This window comes from Coregonus lavaretus, assembly GCF_964263955.1.
Source record: "Coregonus lavaretus genome assembly, chromosome: 1".
Classification (NCBI taxonomy): domain Eukaryota; kingdom Metazoa; phylum Chordata; class Actinopteri; order Salmoniformes; family Salmonidae; genus Coregonus; species Coregonus lavaretus.
In genome coordinates, this window is record NC_139988.1 from 47,884,717 (window position 1) to 47,906,098 (window position 21,382).

A 21,382-nucleotide genomic window follows, 5' to 3' on the forward strand; every position below is an offset into this window, starting at 1 on the left:
TTTTTATTTTTTTCATATACCCCCCCGTGGGTCACTTTAGTGCCTTCAAAAAGTATTCACAATCCTTTACTTTTTCCACATTTTGTTGTTTAACAGTATGAATTTAAAATTGATTAAATTGAGATAACTGGTCTACACACAATACCCCATAAAGGCAAAGTTATCCAATCACAGCGCAGTGACATGTTTCTGGCCCACCTTCAGCTAAAGCGTTGCCCCTGTGGCTACGGGTTTGAAATGAGATGAGAAACAGAAGGAAATAAGAGAGAGATCAAACAAGAGGCCTGTGCTTCTGGGAAGGAGGGAGGAAGAGGGAGGTATGAGAGAGCGATGCTGCCAGTCATCACCCGCTGTGCGTACTTGACAAATTAGTGTTCGTACAAACTACCAGATAAGAGTGCCATCGGCGGCGACTCCTCTCCTACCACCGACGCTGTTGGCAGCTTCAATAAAAGAACAAGACTCTACCTTACCCCTTTTCTCCTATTCCCGTCTCCTGCTCCTCCTATAGCAGCACACTAAGTAAAATGTGTAATAGATAGGAGCCTGTGTTTTGCGCAATCATGTGACAGAAATATTTTATCCTGTATTTTAAGCCATATCCAGAAATGAGAATTGCACCAAATATTCAAGCTATTGTCTCCATTTATAGCTGGGAAGGGACCTCTACTGTTTCTACAAGAATAGCGGAGTATGATTTTTGTTTCAACTCGTTGTTGGTATAGTTTTGCTTGGTCAATTCCTACTAGCACAGACTTTGCTGATAACTACTTTGAGGGAAAATGTACTCGTTACGACTGTGATATGTGGTTCTCTCACCTAGCTACCTTAAGATGACTGCGCCAATTGTAAGTCGCTCTGGATGAGAGCGTCTGCTCAATGACTAAAGTTAAAAAATGTAGGATGGTGCTGAACCATCTGATAACAAAAGGTGACAGTTTGATGAAAAAGCTTTCAATAAAAAAGGTTAAAATCCAGGCATGACACATGATTGTGCAAAACAGGGCCCTAGATAGATGCTAGTCAAGCAGTACTAGGCACATGGAGGTAAGTGGGAATAAGAGCAGCGAGTGTGGGAGGCTAAAATGCCAAGCATACAGGCAGAGGGCCCCTATGTAGACCACGGTAGCCTGGTCGCTCCTCCTGCGGGTCCCCAGGGGTGGCAGTGAGTGACAGCCTGGCACAGGGGACAATGTCCAGCCAGCGTTGTTCATCCACAACTGTGGGTTAGGCTCCGGTAGAGGGGGGAGGTAGTAAAACTGTAGTAAACACTTCAGTAAACAAAGAAGAGCGTGGCAAAGGGAAATCGGAAGGAGGTCTATGCCTATAGAGTAAATTGCTTATTCAAAATTTGTTGTCGAGGATAAAAATTGGAATCGGCTATGTTTATGCTACACACTCCTTTGCAGGGAATACCTGGTCGGTCTCCCCGATTAAATTGAGTCGTGTGAATAGAAGTAAATAGGCTGGTCCTGTCTTTGTGTGTCACTGCTGGGGACAGTGACATGTTACTAAGCCAGTGGGATCCCTGAATGTTTCCATTCCCAGATAATCATTGGTGAAAACAGAAGTAAATAAAGCAATAACAGATAACTTAACGTAAGGTCCCACCACTAACACAGAGCAGCATGGTAGATAGTGCTGAGCAAATACCCAACATTTCGGTTATTTTTCAGTAAAAAACGAATTGACTGACATCCGTTCAATTATTTGAATTCCATTTCCTTCAGGCAATGGGGAGTCTCTCTAGAGATTAATCAGATCAAGCCTGATTTGTGTGATGTACACTACCGGTCAAAAGTTTTAGAACTCCTACTCATTCAAGGGTTTTACTTTATTTTTTCTATTTTCTACATTGTAGAATAATAGGGAAGACATCAAAACTATGAAATAACACATATGGAATCATGTAGTAACCGAAAAAGTGTTAAACAAATCAAAATTTATTTTATATTTGAGATTCTTCAAATAGCCACCCTTTGCCTTGATGACAGCTTTGCACACGCTTGGCATTCTCTGAACCAGCTTCATGAGGTAGTCACCAGGAATGCATTTCAATTAATAGGTGTGCCTTCTTAAAAGTTAATTTGTGGAATTTCTTTCCTTCTTAATGCGTTTGAGCCAAATCAGTTGTGTTATGACAATGTAGGGGGGGTTATACAGAAGATAGCCCTATTTGGTAAAAGACCAAGTACATATTATGGCAAGAACAGCTCAAATAAGCAAAGAGAAAAGACAGTCCATCATTACATTAAGACATGAATGTCAGTCAATACGGAACATTTCAAGAACTTTGAAAGTTTCTTCAAGTGCAGTCGCAAAAACCATCAAGCGCTATGATGAAACGGGCTCTTATGAGGACCGCTGCAGGAATGGAAGACCCAGAGTTAACTCTGCTGCAGAGGATATGTTCATTAGAGTTACCAGCCTCAGAAATTGCAGCCCAAATAAATGCTTCAGAGTTCAAGTAACAGACATCAACATCAACTGTTCAGAGGAGACTGTGTGAATAAGGCCATCATGGTCGAATTGCTGCAAAGAAACCACTACTGAAGTACACCAATAAGAAGAAGAGACCTGCTTGGGCCAAGAAACACGAGCAATGGACATTAGACCGGTGGAAATGTGTCCTTTGGTCTGGAGTCCAAATTGGAGATTTTTGGTTCCAACCGCTCTGTCTTTGTGAGACGCAGTGTGGGTGAACGGATGATCTCCGCATGTGTATTTCCCACCGTAAAGCATGGAGGAGGTGGTGTTATGGTGCTTTGCTGGTGACACTGTCTGTGACTTATTTAGAATTCAAGGCACATTTAACCAGCATGGCTACCACAGCATTCTGCAGCGATACGCCATCCCATCTGGTTTGGGCTTAGTGGGACTATCATTTGTTTTTCAACAGGACAATGACCCAACACACCTCCAGGCTGTGTAAGGAGGAGAGTGATGGAGTGCTGCATCAGACCTGGCCTCCACAATCCCCCGACCTCAACCCAATTGAGATGGTTTGGGATGAGTCGGAACACGTGTGTGAACTCCTTCAAGACTGTTGGAAAAGCATTCCAGGTGAAGCTGGTTGAGAGAATGCCAAGAGTGTGGCAAAGCTGTCATCAAGGCAAAGGGTGGCTATTTGAAGAATCTCAAATATAAAATATATTTTGATTTAACACTTTTGGTTAGTACATGACTCCATGTAGAAAATAGTAAAAAATTAAGAAAAACCCTTGAATGAGTAGGAGTTCTAAAACTTTTGACCGGTACTGTATACTGAACAAAAATAAACAAACACAACATGCAACAATTTCAAAGATTTTGCTGAGTTACAGTTCACATAAGGAAATCTGTCAATTTAAATAAATAAATTAGGCCCTAATCTATGGATTTCAGCCATGGGTGGGCCTAGGTCCACCCATATGGGAGCCAGGCCAACCCACTGGAGAGCTAGGCCAAGCCAATCAGAAAGAGTTTCTCCCCACAGAATATATTTTATTACGGACAGAAATACTCCTCCGCACCCCCCGTCCCCCCTCTGACAATCCCACAGGTGAAGAAGCCGGATGTGGAGGTCCTGGGCTGGCGTGGTTACACGTGGTCTGCGGTTATGAGGCCTGTTGGACGTACTGCCAAATTCTCTAAAACAACATTGGAGGCGGCTTATGGTAGAGAAATGAACATTCAATTATCTGGGAACAGCTCTGGTGGACATTCCTGCAGTCAGCATTCCAATTGCACACCCCCTCAAAACTTGAGATATCTGTGGCATTGTGTTGTGACACAAAACTGCCCATTTTAGAGGTGCCTTTTATTGTTCCCTAGCACAAGGTGCACCTGTGTAATGATCATGCTGTTTAAATCAGCTTCTTGATATGTCACACCTGTCAGGTGGATGGATTATCTTGACAAAGGATCAAATGCTCACTAACAGGGATGTAAACAAATGTGTGCACAAAATTTGAGGGACATTTTAAACTTTTTGTGCGTATGGAAAATTTCTGGGATCTTTTATTTCAGCTCATGAAACATGGGACCAACACTTTACATGTTGCATTTATATTTTTGTTCAGTGTAGTAGGGAGTGTAGTAGTTTCCAAAATACCAATTTTCTACATACAGTTGAAGTCGGAAGTTTACTTACACCTTAGCCAAATACATTTAAACTCAGTTTTTCACAATTCCTGACATTTAATCATAGTAAGAATTCAATTTCTTAGGTCAGTTAGGATCACCACTTTATTTTAAGAATGTGAAATGTCAGAATAATAGTAGAGTGAATGATTTATTTCAGCTTTTATTTCTTTCATCACATTCCCAGTGGCTCAGACGTTTACATACACTCAATTAGTATTGGGTAGCATTGCCTTTAAATTGTTTAACTTGGGTCAAACATTTCAGGTAGCCTTCCACAAGCTTCCCACAATAAGTTGGGTGGATTTTGGCCCATTCCTCCTGACAGAGCTGGTGTAACTGAGTCAGGTTTGTTGGCCTCCTTGCTCGCACATGCTTTTTCAGTTCTGCCCACAACTTTTCCATAGGATTGAGGTCAGGGCTTTGTGATGGCCACTCCAATACCTTGACTTTGTTGTCCTTAAGCCATTTTGCCACAACTTTGGAAGTATGCTTGGGGTCATTGTTCATTTGGAAGACCCATTTGCGACCAAGCTTTAACTTCCTGACTGATGTCTTGAGATGTTGCTTCAATATATCCACATAATTTTCCTTCCTCATGATGCCATCTATTTTGTGAAGTGCACCAGTCCCTCCTGCAGCAAAGCACCCCCACAGCATGATGCTGCCACCCCCGTGCTTCACGGTTGGGATGGTGTTCTTCGGCTTGCAAGGCACACCCTTTTTCCTCCAAACATAACGATGGTCATTATGGCCAAACAGTTCTATTTTTGTTTCATCAGACCAGAGGACATTTCTCCAACAAGTACAATCTTTGTCCTCATGTGCAGTTGCAAACCGTAGTCCGTCTTTTTTAATGGCGGTTTTGGAACAGTGGCTTCTTCCTTGCTGAGTGGCCTTTCAGGTTATGTTGATATAGGACTTGTTTTACTGTGGTTATAGATACTTTTGTACCGGTTTCCTCCAGCATCGTCACAAGGTCCTTTGCTGTTCTGGGATTGATTTGCACTTTTCGCACCAAAGTACGTTCATCTCTAGGAGACAGAACGAGCCTCCTTGACGGCTGCGTGGTCTCATGGTGTTTATACTTGCTTATTATCGTTTGAAAATTGCTCTCAAGGATGAACCAGACTTGTGGAGGTCTACAAAAATTTTTTCCTGAGGTCTTGGCTGTTTTTTGATTTTCCCATGGATGTCAAGCAAAGAGGCACTGAGTTTGAAGGTAGGCCTTGAAATACATCCACAGGTACACCTCCAATTGACTAAAATTATGTCAATTAGCCTATCAGAAGCTTCTAAAGCCATGACATCATTTTCTGGAATTTCCCAAGCTGTTTAAAGGCACAGTCAACTTAGTAGTGTATGTAAACTTCTGACCCACTGGAATTGTGATACAGTGAATTATAAGTGAAATAATCTGTCTGTAAACAATTGTTGGAAAAATTACTTGTGTCATGCACAAAGTAGATGTCCTAACCGACTTGCCAAAACTAGTTTGTTAACTAGAAATTTGCGGAGTGGTTGAAAAACAAGTTTTAATGACTCCAACCTAAGTGTATGTAAACTTCCGACTTCAACTGTAGTTTAGTGCAGAAAACGTGGTAATTAACGACAATGACCATAATCCCTTGCTCGCCTACGTGTCCGGTCTGTGTGGTGCAGAGAGAAGAGAGAACAACACGGGATAGAGAGCAGGCTGCTTCGTGAGGTATCTCTACCTGAAAATACATGATCTAAGTGATTGGTATTCAGCAGTCATTAAAGTATGCCTTATTTATGTTGAAGGGCTACAAAAATAGTGATTGTCAGACAGCATAGGCAGCTGCTTTATTGAGATGAGATGACTTGAAATAAAGTCATCAAATAGGCCTAAAACAAATGTAATATACACAACTGAAATATTTTATTAAAGTAATGTGAATAAACAGTTAAGTGATAAGCAGTAATGGGCAATCACTAACATCATGGGACTTTTATTAATTGTTGTATTCTGTGCTACAGCATTTCAACCTACATAATTCATAGTGCATTTTAAAAAGAAACATCTAAACCGAAAATATGCTAAACACACACTTGTACTTGTGTGAAATAGGACAAATTTAAGCACCCACCTAATTAGCATTACACAGCACATAACAGGGAAATAATAAAACATTTGGATGGTGGATCAATTTTAGGGCCAAATTCCAAGTTGTTTATTTATTTGCCATTCTTTTATAATCTTTTAATTTAATGTATCGACCGAAGATTACACAACAGCAATAGTGTACCTGTATACATGATTATATGTACTATTAACAATTATTACTGCTACTGAAATGAACTGTATTTCATTATCCTTATTGCATTGTACTGTATTTACTGAAATGCTGTACCACTATACTGCTTTGGCAATATCTACAAATTGCATTTCATGCCAATAAAGCAATCTGAATTAGAAGTTGAGTGTGTGAGAATGTGAGCACGCGAGCTAGAAAGTGTGAGTGAGAGAACGCGAGAGCGAAAGTGAGCGAGATCGCGAGTGAAATCGGGAGCACGAGTGTGAGCGACAGCACGAGAGAGAGCACTAGCGAGATTTTAATTCCATTTTGCATTGATTATTCATCTCCCACTTCACTTGCGACACATGGAGCCTCTGACTGTAGCGCCGCTTTGATTGACCGTCAATAACAAGCTACACGTGTGTCTCTGTTTAATGGGTAACTGTCATAAAACTGTTGTTTTATTCAAATTTGAAATGCAATGGTCTATCCTGGTAGGCTATGTAGCATTGTCACATAATTTATTTAATTTTAGACAAAGCCTTAAAAGAAAAAGGAATTTTTTTTAATCAAAAAATAAGTCTCCCAAGTAATCGAATACTAACATCCGTTCAGATAGTCGAATAACCGTGCCCACCCCTAATAGAAATGCTTGTTTTTTGCAAAACTTCTGTTTTGTCACATGCGCCGAATACAACAGGTGTAGACCTTACAGTGAAATGCTTACTTACAAGCCCTTAACCAAATAAGTCTGGCTGCACAACGTATTGCAAATTTAGAAATAATGTTACTAAACTGAAATAAAAATATTAGAAACTACACTATGAAACAAAGATAAATGACAAAGAATGATAGTAAAAAGCTTTGGAGCACCTTACATTACATTTTGGGGAAAAAGGCAAACTCAGCTCCATCATTCATTGAATCAGATGGCTCATTCATCACAAAACCCACTGATATTGCCAACTACTTTAATGATAAGCATTGTAATTTTTGAATTCCGTAAATGAGTGTGGAAGAGTTGCCAAAATTATTGTTGTCTATCAACAATGACAAGCCACCGGGGTCTGACAACTTGGATGGAAAATTACTGAGGATAATAGCGGACGATATTGCCACTCCTATTTGCCATATTTTCAATTGAACCCTACTAGAAAGTGTGCCCCCCCCAGGCCTGGAGGGAAGCAAAAGTCATTCCGCTACCTAAGAATAGTAAAGCCCCCTTTTACTGGCTCAAATAGCCGACCAAACAGCCAGTTACCAACCCTTCGTAAACCTTTGGAAAAAATGGTGTTTGACCAGATAAAATGCTATTTTACAGTAAACAAATTGACAATAGACTTTCAGCACGCTTATAGGGAAGGACATTCAACAAGCACAGCACTTAAACAAATGACTGATGATTAGCTGTGAGAAATTGATACAAAGATTGTGGGGGCTGTTTTGTTAGACTTCAGTGCGGCTTTGACATTATTGATCAAACGTATGTGTTATGGCTTTACCACCCCTGCTATATTGTTGATAAAGAGTTACTTGTCTAACAGAACACAGAGGGTGTTCTTTAATGGAAGCCTCTCCAACATAATCCAGGTAGAATCAGGAATTCCCCAGGGCAGCTGTCTAGGCCCCTTACTTTTTTCAATCTTCACTAACTTTGAGTAAAGCCAGTGTGTCTATGTATGGGGATGACTCAACACTATACATGTCAGCTACTACAGCGACTGAAATTACTGCAACACTTAAAGAGCTGCAGTTAGTTTCAGAGTGGGTGGCACAGAATAAGTTAGTCCTAAATATTTCTAAAACTAAAAGCATTGAATTTGGGACAAATTATTCATTAAACCCTAAACCTCAAATAAATCTTGTAATAAATAAATGTGGAAATTGAGCAAGTTGAGATGACTAAACTGCTTGGAGTAACCCTGGACTGTAAACTGTCATGGTCAAAATATATTGATACAACAGCAGCTAAGATGGGGAGAAGTCTGTCCATAATAAAGCGCTGCTCTACCTTCTTAACAGCACTATCAACAAGGCAGGTCCTACAGGTCCTAGTTTTGTCACACCTGGACTACTGTTCAGTCGTGTGATCAGGTGCCATAAAAAGGGACTAGGAAAATTGCAATTGGCTCAGAACAGGGCAGCACAGCTGGCCCTTGGATGTACACAGAGAGATAACAATAATATGCATGTTAATCTCTCCTGGCTCAAAGTAGAGGAGAGACTGACTTCATCACTACTTGTATTTGTGTGCGGTATTGACATGTTGAATGCACCGAGCTGTCTGTTTGAACTACTGGCGCACAGCTCGGACACCCATGCATACCCCACAAGACATGCCACCAGAGGTCTCGTCACAGTCCCCAAGTCCAGAACAGACTATGGGAGGCGCACAGTACTACATAGAGCCAAGACTACATGGAACTCTATTCCACATCAAGTAACTGATGCAAGCAGTAAAATTAGATTTTAAAAAACCATAAAAATACACCTTATTGAACAATGGGGAATATGAAGCAACACAAAAATAGGCACAGACGCATGCATACACACGATAGAATATGCACTATACACACACGCACACATGAATTTTGTATTGTAGATATGTGGTAGTGGTGGAGTAAGGGCCTGAGGGCACACAGTGTGTTGTGAAATCTGTGAATGTATTGTAATGTTTTTTAAATTGTATAACTGCCTTCATTTTACTGGACCCCAGGATCCATAATAAATACAAATGTACATTACACTTGCAGTACGATCTGTTTGCAAAGCAGAGACAAATCCGATAGTTAAGTAGTGGACCTTCATGGTCATGGCTTGCTAAGACTCCAAAACAGGCTTGTAACCGCAAGGCCGGCCTGGGGACCTTGTATAATTGATCGGGCTGGAAAGGGACTGGATAGGGAGGTACATAAAATTGAGCCAACACATTCACAAGTCGGTGTCCGATCGATCACATGGTAGAAAACCAAAATAAAACAGTCTTAGGCGCAAAAACAGGTTAAACTCATATAGAGTGATAACCATATCCTGTACTTCACTGAAATGTAAGAATAAGATGAGGAGCGATGAAGGAGGAGGAGTGCTAAAGGACTGGAGTGAGTCACTGCTGAGGAAACTTTGATTGGATCATACACGTTGACATACATTTAGATAAAGCAATCCTTCTGGGGATTCTTGTGTTTGTCAATGTCACCACAGCACTTCTACATGTTGGGTGGGGGTCTAACTATTGTGTAGGGGGTGATGGAGGACATACAACATGCTGGTGGGGGTACCATTTGAGTGGGGGTACCATTTTTGCACACAACATGACATTGCAATTTGGTGGTTCAGGGGGAACACCAGTCCATGACAACAGTCCCTCTGGTGAGGATGAGAGAAATGGGGGTGTGGAAGAACAAAAGGTTCCCATGTGGCTCAGTTGGTAGAGCATGGCACTTGCAATGCCAGGGTTGTGGGTTCGATTCCCACGGGGGACCAGTATGAAAAAAGTATGCACTCACTACTATAAGTCACTCTGGATAAGAACGTCTGCTAAATGACAAAAATAAAAAAGTAAGCGTGACCGCTTTGCTTTGTTGCTACTGCTTCTCAGAGTAGAGACCCCTGAAGAACAGATATTTCTACAACCCCCACCACGCCTCATCTCTTAGCCACCTCCTATTGCTGTCCCTCCCGCATTCTCTTCTCCAGTCTAGTTGTGCCTAACAAAGGGATAGACAGTGCGCTACGTGCCTTCTGCCGCCGTGCTGCATTGAGGAAGAGGTCGCTTCATCTCTTCTATTTGGTTGGCGGTAATAGCGCCGGTGGTGTGTGCTCAACCAGCCCCCACAGCGGAGGAGGAGACTGTGGGAAGCATGAGCGTTGTCCCCTCTCCACTCCCTCTCTCGCTCTCCTCCCGCCACAAGGACCCAGCCTCTCTCTCTCTCTGCTTGGTTATGCAATGCACGTCTATCCCACGGCACAGCTTGCACAGGGGACCCGCCACAACACAGCCACCACCAGCTGCAGGTGCAGACCAACACAGCAACAGCTACGCAGCAGCACTCAGGCTTTCTAGCTCTCTGGTTCTCCACACACAGCTCTCTGGGATTTTACTGTTCTACCTGGCTCTTTGGAATACCACTTGCTGAGGGGTGGGCTGTCTGTAGTATCCACCTAGTGTGGTTGTAGCCGCCGCAAGCGCTACCGTCTCCAGAGTAACCATGCGCGGCTGTGCCTCCGGGGTTCAGCGGTAGGCGAGAGAGAGGCGTCACTGAAAGGCACTAATTGCTCTGCTTCCGAAAGTGGGAAGCAAGAAAGGAGGAGAGAAGAGGGGGCGTGTACATTTGTCACAGAGACTGTGGCGCTCTCTCTTTGAGCTGCTAAGAGGGTCAAAGAGACAAGAAGAGCTGAGGAGGAAGAAGAGGGGGGCTGTGGTGGAATTTGGAATTGGAGAGAAAGGGGCGGGAGGATGGGGATAGTAGTGGGGAGGAAGGGGGAGCGTATGGGAGAGGGTTTCTCCAAGCCCCATAGTGCTTCAGCTTTGGTGGTGGAGACCTGAGGAATAAAATAACAAAAGCAAAAAAGGAGACTATAGCGCAACCAAAACCAAGGCAGCATTTAACCCAGGGGGTGGCGCAGAGGACTGGAGAACTCATACGGGCAAGAAGGGTGTGATTTTTCACAGAGAGCAGGTGTCTGCGCAGAGCCACGCACCAAGGCTCAGTTGGGAGCCAGGATCTCCTTTTCCTTTTCTTTCCTTCTCTTGGCTACGCAGCCAGCCTCCCCCTGTCCCCCGCTTCCTCCTAATGCAGGCTCCCGTGTGTGGCCATGCTTCTCCATTGAGGACCCAAAAGCATGCTGGATGTCACCCCACTCTTCACGCTGTAGGGTAAGAAACCTTTTTCACCTCTCTTTCTATTCTGTCTCTTTTTTCCGATGGATGGTAGGATCTGCCTGTTTGAGATTCAGAGGTGGCTGCTGTGTTTCCGCGGGCTGCTTATTGTTGACGGTGTTGTGGCTGTAGCGTTGCGCTGCCTGCCTCTCAGCCCTTGCTGGATGTGGCAGTGTCACTGACTGTTTACCTCCCTGTAGATTTCCCTGGGAGGTCTGACACCAGCTAGAGCCCCTGCTCCATACACAGAGGGGTGGAAAGAAAATCATTAACTACCTTTGGAAAAAAGCGAGGGTGGGTGTATGGGGCTCTAAATGGGAGCATTAAATGATGCTCGTTTTGACATTTGCGGGGCGTTCAACGTTTTCGTTGCAGCTAGACAGTAAGGGATGTTGAATACTAGGATTCTATTGTGGTGGGGCACAACAGCTTTGGCAATAACTAAACAGTGCATGGCAAATGTTTTATTCGATCACCATTGATTTCTTCTTGAGGAATTGGTGGTTGGCTAGGCTAGTCGAGGGCTGTTTGGTTCAATTTTCCCCAGGGTGCTGTATAAAGCACATGTAGGAGAGGATGAGTGGGGAGGGGAGTTGGATGCATCATAGCAGTGCAGCCTGAAACGAAACATCTAAATTCATTCCCATTGTCTGTGTTCTCTTGATTGTGGGCTTGCGTTGTTTCTTTTCTCTAATGTTTGTCTCTGTATGTGCCTATGTCACATGGGCTGCCTTCATCTCCCTCTCTGCAGATAAGTGCCAGCAGCACCCCTGCCAGGTTGAGCGAGCATTATGGCCATGGGTCCCACGGTCATCACAATTGAGGAGGTGCGGGCGCTGGAGAGCAAGGAGGAGCAGGAGGAGTCCATTTTGGCCTTGCTGGGCATCGTTGGCACCTTCCTCAACCTCTTCGTCATCGTCTTTGTTTACATCTACACTGTCGTGTGAGCCAGAGTGATCCCCCAAACGACAAGGCACAAACCAAGATTCCTTTTAACCCCAACCAACATATACTGGATTTGAAATCCCAAGCTCCTCCTCCCCCTAACTGGATACTAGTTATAAAAACAACACGAGCAGTTTGCCCACACAGAGAATGAGGGTGGACAGTTATGTGGAGGTGTCTCACAGCCATGAACCAGGGAGATAACAGTGAGCTGGTGGCTACATCATGACCATAGCTGTGCTGGATCTGGATCCAGGATGGGCAGACAGACACTGGCCCTGGCCCAGCCAGGGTTCACTTTCCCGGGCTACAGGCCAGCACAGCCTGGGCTGGAACTAACTTCAACCTTGGACTCATTGACTTGGACTCAATGGCGTGATGAGGGAAACAGTGTTACTGACAAATCTTCCTTGTCAAATGGATTATAAAAACGGAAGAAGGGACACTGATGTCACTGGCCTGGACGGTTTAAGGGGCATGGCGTGGAGGAGGCGGTGCATGCACAGAACACTGGGAAGCCATTACAGATGAACTGTACACCCCCATATCCCATTGGTAATCTTCCAGGGACAGCATTTTAAACTGCTTGGCGGCTGTCACAGCGCACGTTACCCCGGCAATGTGGCTCTGGAGTAGCTTTAATGTAATGTGCTGCTTGCCGTCAGATAGGCCACACGCGTACACACGCAAGTGTTAGTCACCGCTTCTCATGATCTGACAGATCACAACAGAGCGATCTCGTCTGTATCTCGCACCCGGCAAGAACTGATCTGCAAAGAGAGCAGGAGTGGCAATGACAAAGAAACATTTCTATTCAAATTGACCACCTGGTACTTCAAAACCAAACTGGAGATCTGCAATAAAAAGGCTAGTGGAGAGAAAGAGTGATAGGAGAGCCTGCGGTGGTGATGAAATCATCCGCAGGGGTGGGAAAGGACCTTGTGGGCGCCAGAAAAAAAGCTCCATTACGCATTTACTAATACTTACACTTCTACTGTCTCTTTCCACGTTCTGTTCGGTTATTCTGTTCATGTTGATTTCAGGGTAGTGTCAGCGATCCTGTTTCTGTATAAAAATCTAAGCTTTTATAAATATATGGATAACTCTAGATGTACTGTGCTATAGGGAAAATGTAACAATAAAATTTGAATATATGAATTAGACTAGCCTCAAGCCTAATCTATGATGGATTCTGTGGGAGAATGTATGCATAAGTAAATGCCTGTGCGCGTTTGTGTGAGACCAAATGCATAGATACCATTAAGGATAAGAGCCATAATATGGTGAAGATGGGTGTGTAACTGAGGAAGAATGTCACATTATCAAAGGGGCTGGATGGGGTCTGTATCGTCACCTCTATTCACATGCTTATTGTATGCCTACAACATGTTCCATTAGTTTGGTACCCTCCTACTAAGTACTGTATAAGGATTCAGAGAGTTTTCAGCTTTCACAAAGGTCAGGGTGGCATGTTGTTTCCAGTCACATGCAACATACGGAAAATAATGTACCTAAACTACCATGTGCATCCTGCATTCTAATGAGAAAGGGTGAGTGGGGGGGTCAGATCTGCCGTCTGCCTTGAGCTCGGTTTCAGATGTGTCGACTGCTACTGCAATCGGAAACGCACATAAGGAAATTGAAATCGTGTCAGTTGCACCTACCTCAACGTGGTGTGTGTGAGCGTGTGTATGCACACATCGTGTGTGAATCAATAGGGTCATGGACACACAAGATTAAGAAAGTAGCTAGCAGTACAACCTAGGTAACTACACAAGTGAACAATGCACATTGTTGGAAAACACCACGTTACAAAACCAAAAGTGTTGCTGTAATCAGACCAGGCGCCATCAATGACATCACATGCTCACTGAGGAAAATGACAACACAGCAGCCCAATAAACCTCTGAGAGCAATGCACCAGTATGACTTCATACGCTTACCACGGGACGCCTGCATGCGATCCATACTTACCGCTGCCCTTACCCCCTTAAGGCTAACACAACAGGCACAGACACCCATACCTACCTCAAAACAGCCATACAGAGAAAATCACATACCAATTGAAAATTCCATAGTAGGATAGGCGGCCAGCCGGGGGTAGATTGTCATATGCAAATAGGGGGAGGGGAAGCGTTAATGAATCTGGGGAGGTGACTCGTTTAGCATTCACTTTGTGGATTCAGATCTACTAGGAACATGTCCAGCAGTAGGGACAAACCCTGTAGAAATGTAGTCTAGGTGCTGAGGACTGGAGCAGTATAGGGTAGTCACCGATCCCCACGAGGGCCACTCCATGAGATTGTGTGGTCTGGGCGTCCAGCCCCCTCTCTGGAAGCCTCCCTTGTTCAGATTACCCACCACGTCAATGTACAGGCCCACTAAACATGAATGATGGCTTTAAATCACATCTGCTTTTGAAATGGGGGGAATAGGAATGAAGGCAAGAGGGAAGAGTGGAGGAGATGCTAATGCTGTGGAGCTAAGCCATCTCCACTCATGGTTTATGTGTGTAGATGGAAGCACTTGGCACAAATGCAGTATGTAGGATTCCTCACCAATACCCCCCTGAGAAGGTTTCACAAAAGAGTGGACTAGATGCTTGTCCTGTTTAACAAGCTGTTCCTAACACTCTCACTGACGGACGGTAAAGTGCGAGGGAGGAGGGTCATGTGTGAGGATGGTTGGGTAAGAGGGGAGCGAGCGAGAGGATAAATAAATGTCATTTTCAATTAAAATAGATTAGTTTCGCAGTGACATTAAAAGGCATTACCTCTCACTAAATGGTCTAACTTCCTGTGATGGAGTGCGCGGCGGCGTAATGCGTCCCAAAAGGATTGCCAAGACACCGATGACTAATGTGGAACAATACGCAAGCGGCGCGGCCAAGTTAGGAGATTAGCAGGAGGAATGAGTGTGGCCTGAGGCAGATAGACTGCCAGAGGGGTAGAGGGAGGATGGGAAGAGGGGTAGAGGGAGGATGGGAAGAGGGGCGGGCAGGGGCGACACAAGAGGGTCCCCCCCCCCGCCCGCCCGCGCCTCTTAGGAGTGCAAGGGCAGGCTTGGCTAATATATTCATCACAGCGGCTATTAGGCAGCACACTGAGGACGAAGAGCATGAATGGAGACAGAGGAGTGTGGTGTTGTAGCCTTAATGATGCTTTTAATGTCAACTAGTGTGGTATCCCTTAATAAAGCTAGTAGCCAGGCTTTTAATGTAGACACTGGATGAATGGTGCATGGTATGAGAATGTGTTTGGACTGGAGTAGCCCATCTTAATAGATTTCATAGAAAGATTGATGTGTTTGGTGTCATTCCTGAAGCAAAGGTATCGGCACTTTTCCGAAACACCACACATTCCAAGCTGCAAGGACCTAGGCCTACATTAGAAGGAATTTCACCCAATCATAAAACACATGACTGTTTATAGGGGCTGTGATGGTCATGGAATTTTGGATGACGGTAATTGGCCAGCCAAATGACTGCGGTCACAGTAATAGCAAAAATAAACTAAACATTATTATTTATTGAATTGTATTTATTAATATTTATTTTGACATGTTCTCCTCCGCTCCTGACTGCATGTGCTGCCATAGAAACAGAATGAATAGAACGGGCATCCCCATTCAAGTCAATGATGGCATAATGGGTGGACTGGCAGCCATTGAGAGTGTACCCATAGGAGCAAAAATACACTACAAGTATGTGGACACTCCTTCAATTTAGTGGATTTGGCTATTTGAATAAAAATCAAGCACACAGCCCATACAATCTCCATAGACAAACATTGGCAGTAGAATGGCCCGTACTGAAGAGCTCAGTGACTTTCAATGTGGCACCGTCATAGGATGTTACCTTTTCAACAAGTCAGTTAGTCAAATTTCTGCCCTGCTAAAGCTGCCCCGGTCAACTGTAAGTGCTGTTATTGTGAAGTGGAAACGTCTAGGAGTGACAACGGCTCAGCCGCGAAGTGGTAGGCCACACAACCTCTCAGAATGGGACAGCCAAGTGCTGAAGCATGTAAATATTGTCACTACCAATTTCCAAACTGCCTCGAAGCAACATCAGCACAAGAACTGTTCGTCGGGAGCTTAATTAAATGGGTTTCCATGGCAGAGCAGCTGCACAAAAGCCTAAGATCACAATGTGCAATGCCAAGCGTTGGCTGGAGTGGTGTAAAGCTCGCCGCCATTGGACTCTGGAGCAGTGGAAACGCGTTCTCTGGAGAGTTGAATCATGCTTCACCATCTGGCAGTCCGACGTACAAATCTGGGTTTGGCGGATGCCAGGAGAACGCTACTTGCCCAAATGCATAGCGCCAACTGTAAAGGAGGAGGAGGAATAATGGTCTGGGGCTGTTTTTCATGGTTCGGGCTAGGCCCCTTAGTTCCAGTTAAGGGAAATCTTAATGCTACGGCATACAATGTCATTCTAGACGATTCTTTGCTTCCAACTTTGTGGCAACAGTTTGGGGAAGGCTCTTTCCCGTTTCAGCATGACAATGCCCCCATGCACGAAGCGAGGTCCATATAGAAATGGTTTGTTGAGATCGGTGTGGACGAACTTCACCGGCCTGCACAGAGCCCTGACCTCAACCCCATCGAACACCTTTGGGATGAATTGGAACGCCGACTGCGAGCCAGGCCTAATCGCCCAACATCATTGCCCGACCTCACACTAATGCTCTTGTGGCTGAATGGAAGCAGCAATGTTCCAACATCTAGTGGAAATCCTTCCCAGAAGAGTGGAGGCTGTTATAGCAGCAAAGTGGGGACCAACTCCATACTAATGCCCATGATTTTTGAATGAGATGTTCGACGAGCAGGTGTCCACATACTTTTGGCCATGTAGTGTAGGTGCTATTGATTCAACTCAATGAGCCACATAATTGGAATTATTGCGTCAAAATACCAGGTAGCCATACCCCCAGTCGGTATTAGATAGAACGTCGCGGCCCGCCCGCCTTGGGGGAAAACAACCCATGGTTACCCCATTGGCTCACAGCAAAAACAACCTTTTTCAGACGCAATTTTCTTGTTGTCAGCTTGTTTTAGTCAATTACAAAACTCCATTTAGGAAAAGTACAACATGTCTAAAGATTACTTTTCAACATTGATTGCTCCTGAGCGTTCTCACTACTTCTAAAAAACGTAACATTGTAGGGCTTCCCTCATTCCCCTTTTCATGACAGAACTAGCAGCCACGTGAGTGCTAGCTAGCTAGCTAGCAAAGACCAACATAAACAAAACTGACTATACAGCTACAAGTAGTGAGTGGAGTTACAAACGGACTACACTAAACAAGTTCAAAATCTTACCTGTGATTAAATGTTTCCCACACATATAGCTACGTGTAGCCTACTTGGACACCGGGTTCCCATAATTTCCCACGCCGAATAGCCTGAAGCCACAGGTCTCTATTTCCTTATGTGGGAGCATTGTGAACTGTAAATCGGGATTTTTAATCTGGTTACATGTACATTAAACACAGCAGTTGGCGCTTTTACAATGGGGGCCAATGGAAAATAATGTTTGTTTTACCCAATTTGTGGGCGTGGTCGAGGGGAATTCCTTCTTATGACTCGGATTATTGCAAGTGTACCCATGAGTTTACCAGTCAAATTGCCAGGTTCCAAGCCCATTCTATTCATTTTATTTCTATATGTGCTGCTGCATTGTGGGGGTGTTGCCTTGGCAACCGAATACTCTTTTGCTTGTTTCAGCAAGGAGCAACAAAGTTATCAAGTCCATGTTACAGCCGAAACTGACTGAACCACACGGACGCCTGGGCCATCCCGTCTTCAGTCAGCTGTTCGCTCCAAACGGTTATGAAGTTTTCATTTTCATGACGCTCTTCATCCATAACCATCAGCTACACAGTTAAACAGTAATTGTGACAGCTCTATATACAAGCAACATGTAAAAAAAACTGCAACGCCACTGAAGGTAAATTGTATACAAAATGGAAAGTGAAAGCAGTACATTATGTAGGAATGAGATGGAGATTTCAATCCCTCCTTCCAGCAGCATATGACAGTTGATCATCAGGGCCACACTCTTACTGAATACCAAGTCTGCCTCTGTCACCACACCCACAGTTATCTACCTCCCAGGGCTGCCTACCCCCTGCATTGCACTTAATGCTTTTTGGAAGGAACACCCCCTCCCCCCACTCCTCAGCGCGGCACGTTATTAAAAAAAGAGACTGCAGGAGTGCTTAGGTCCCATTCCCACTTTTTCATTACCAGCAACCCCTTGACATTGATTGACAGCTCATGGCTCTGAGGGCTGGCGCCAATACAACAGAGTGAGAGGAGCCCTTGGCTTCCATCAGCGCTCACACACTGAACCGACTTAACTGACCATACTGCACAGTAGATTAATCACCAAAAACACAATTTGTTATTAAATTGGGTGATAAAACATGTCAATTGAAATATTAGTCCATTTTGAATGCAAATGTTTAATCATAACAATGACATAGGAGAAAAGGCGAGCGACAATGAAAAGGAGGCAGTAAACTTAATGTGATTTAATAGCAGACAGCCCCGGCTGCATGTTTGCACACACCACGCTTGAGCGTGTCTGAGGCATTTAAAAGATGAGGACCAATCTCTTTATCTGCTGTTATTTAATTATGAGACTAGGGGCACGTTAATGCACACCACAACACATACAGACACACACTAACAGCATCGGACAAAGAGGTAGTTGTGGTTAGACACAGAGCTATTAGCTACCATCACCTGATATGCAACTATTATTTAATGACATTATAATGCAACTCCTTGTGAATGGAGGCTACGTTGATATAGGCCTACCTGCCCATTTCAGCTCAGAACAAACAGATTGAGAAGCAGAAAATACTTTTGGGGAGAGTCTATGCACCTTGTTGATATTAAACATGCCAATAATCTGTCCATAGTCCGAAAACGGATGTATCCCGCTAAGGGTTCGTTATAAGCAGAGTATTTGTAGAGCGAACAGAAATGGGTTTTTTCAAGGTTCTTTCATTTCCTTGGTAGTGTGCCAACTTGCCATTTTATTCCTGGCAATATCTAAACGTCTGTGAGCAACTTTGTTCTGTTTTCTGTTAATATTCATAAATGATTAGACAAAAACATAAGCTAACCATAAAAATCACCACAAAAATGTGGATAGATCCCCACAGATTCTCCCATCCCCACAGATTCTCCCATCCCCACAGATTCTCCCATCCCCACAGATTCTCCCATCCTCACAGATTCTCCTATCCCCACAGATTCTCCCATCCCCACAGATTCTCCTATCCCCACAGATTCTCCTATCCTCACAGATTCTCCCATCCCCACAGATTCTCCCATCCCCACAGATTCTCCCATCCCCACAGATTCTCCCATCCTCACAGATTCTCCTATCCCCACAGATTCTCCCATCCCCACAGATTCTCCTATCCCCACAGATTCTCCTATCCTCACAGATTCTCCCATCCCCACAGATTCTCCCATCCCCACAGATTCTCCTATCCCCACAGATTCTCCTATCCTCACAGATTCTCCCATCCCCACAGATTCTCCCATCCCCACAGATTCTCCTATCCCCACAGATTCTCCCATCCCCACAGATTCTCCTATCCTCACAGATTCTCCCATCCCCACAGATTCTCATATCCCCACAGATTCTCCCATCCCCACAGATTCTCCTATCCCCACAGATTCTCCTATCCCCACAGATTCTCCTATCCCCACAGATTCTCCCATCCCCACAGATTCTCCCATCCCCACAGATTCTCCTATCCCCACAGATTCTCCTATCCCCACAGATTCTCCCATCCCCACAGATTCTCCTATCCCCACAGATTCTCCCATCCCCACAGATTATCCCATCCCCACAGATTCTCCTATCCCCACAGATGGTGGATGGATTCTACTACCCCCACTAGTGTTGCACGGTATACCGAACCTTCTGTACTTGAACATGAAAAACGGTGCGGTCCTAGAAGTTTTGTTACTTTCGGTACTTCTGTCAAATGTGTCTCCCGGATCAACTCTGTCAGCCAATGTCCCCCTTAGAGCGTGAAAGCACAGTGCCTGCTCCACTTAACCTGCACTGGGAGTCTGGGCTGCATCATGTTAGCTCCCCACTCATGCTGCACAGAAGTTAACACACTTGAATAATGCGACACAGCATGAAGAAATGTTGTAACTGTCGCAAAACAATGTCCATACAGGCTAGAACACTTTACAATGCAAGAAGATACCGGTAGCTTCAGTGGCGTAGCGCAGTTTCGCAGGGCAACCCTGCAATGTTGTAGACATTTTTGGGGACATATTTTTTTCTCTCCATGGGGCAGAGAGAAAAATGTGCAGTATTAGAGCTAATTACATGCTATTTTACAAATTTTGCCATGAGGCTGAGAGAATATTTTGCTGTTTTAGACCTTAGGGATTCTTGAAAGATGGGGCAATCAACTTTTTCCCCCACAAATATTTGTCGTAATATTAACAACATTTGAAATATATATTTTGATAGACCAAAGTATCAGCTATCAGACCATGTGAAGGAACATAATTATAATTTTTCATAAAATGCAACTGGATATATGTCAACTCCGTCAGACACCATAAAAGGAATTTCATTTTTACAATTGTCCAACAAGTGTTTAAAGGCCATGATAGTTTAAAGGGACATTTCTAAAATGTTTAACTTCATATTCATCATCTCCAGCACCATCCCAACATCAACATGTGAAGATTGCGCGTTTGTGTTTTGTAGTAAAAAAGATTGAGTAAGATCAGTGTTTCCAATGACATCATTAGTGTGCATTGTGTGATTTTAACCAATTATGAGTAGGTATTCCCTACTAATTGTTTGATGTCATTGGAAACACTTACATTCCTCTATTCTTTTTACTACAAAACATAGAAACTCGCAATTTTCACATATGTTGATGGGGTGGTGCTGGAGATGAATATGAAGTAGAACATTTTCGAAATGTCCCTTTAATTCTAACATTAGATTATTTAAATAAGTAATACAGATCTCCAAACTTCTTTTGGTTTTGCTTTATAGCACTATTAAATGCTCCAGGCCTAATTTCATTAGTATTTTGGCATGTTTTTCTAGATTTAGAACTTAAAACATTTATAGAGTAAACATTATCACTTAGGTCTAGCACGGCAAATACTTTACTTGT

General features: G+C 43.9%; 1 protein-coding gene across 22 annotated transcripts in view; it reads right to left on the reverse strand.

Annotated features, from left to right (window-relative positions):
• The window catches only part of LOC311129371 (dual E2 ubiquitin-conjugating enzyme/E3 ubiquitin-protein ligase BIRC6-like), a 139,588-nt gene that overhangs the window by 31,022 nt on the left and 87,184 nt on the right, over positions 1–21,382 (reverse strand). The gene's annotated exons all lie outside the window — the stretch shown is intronic.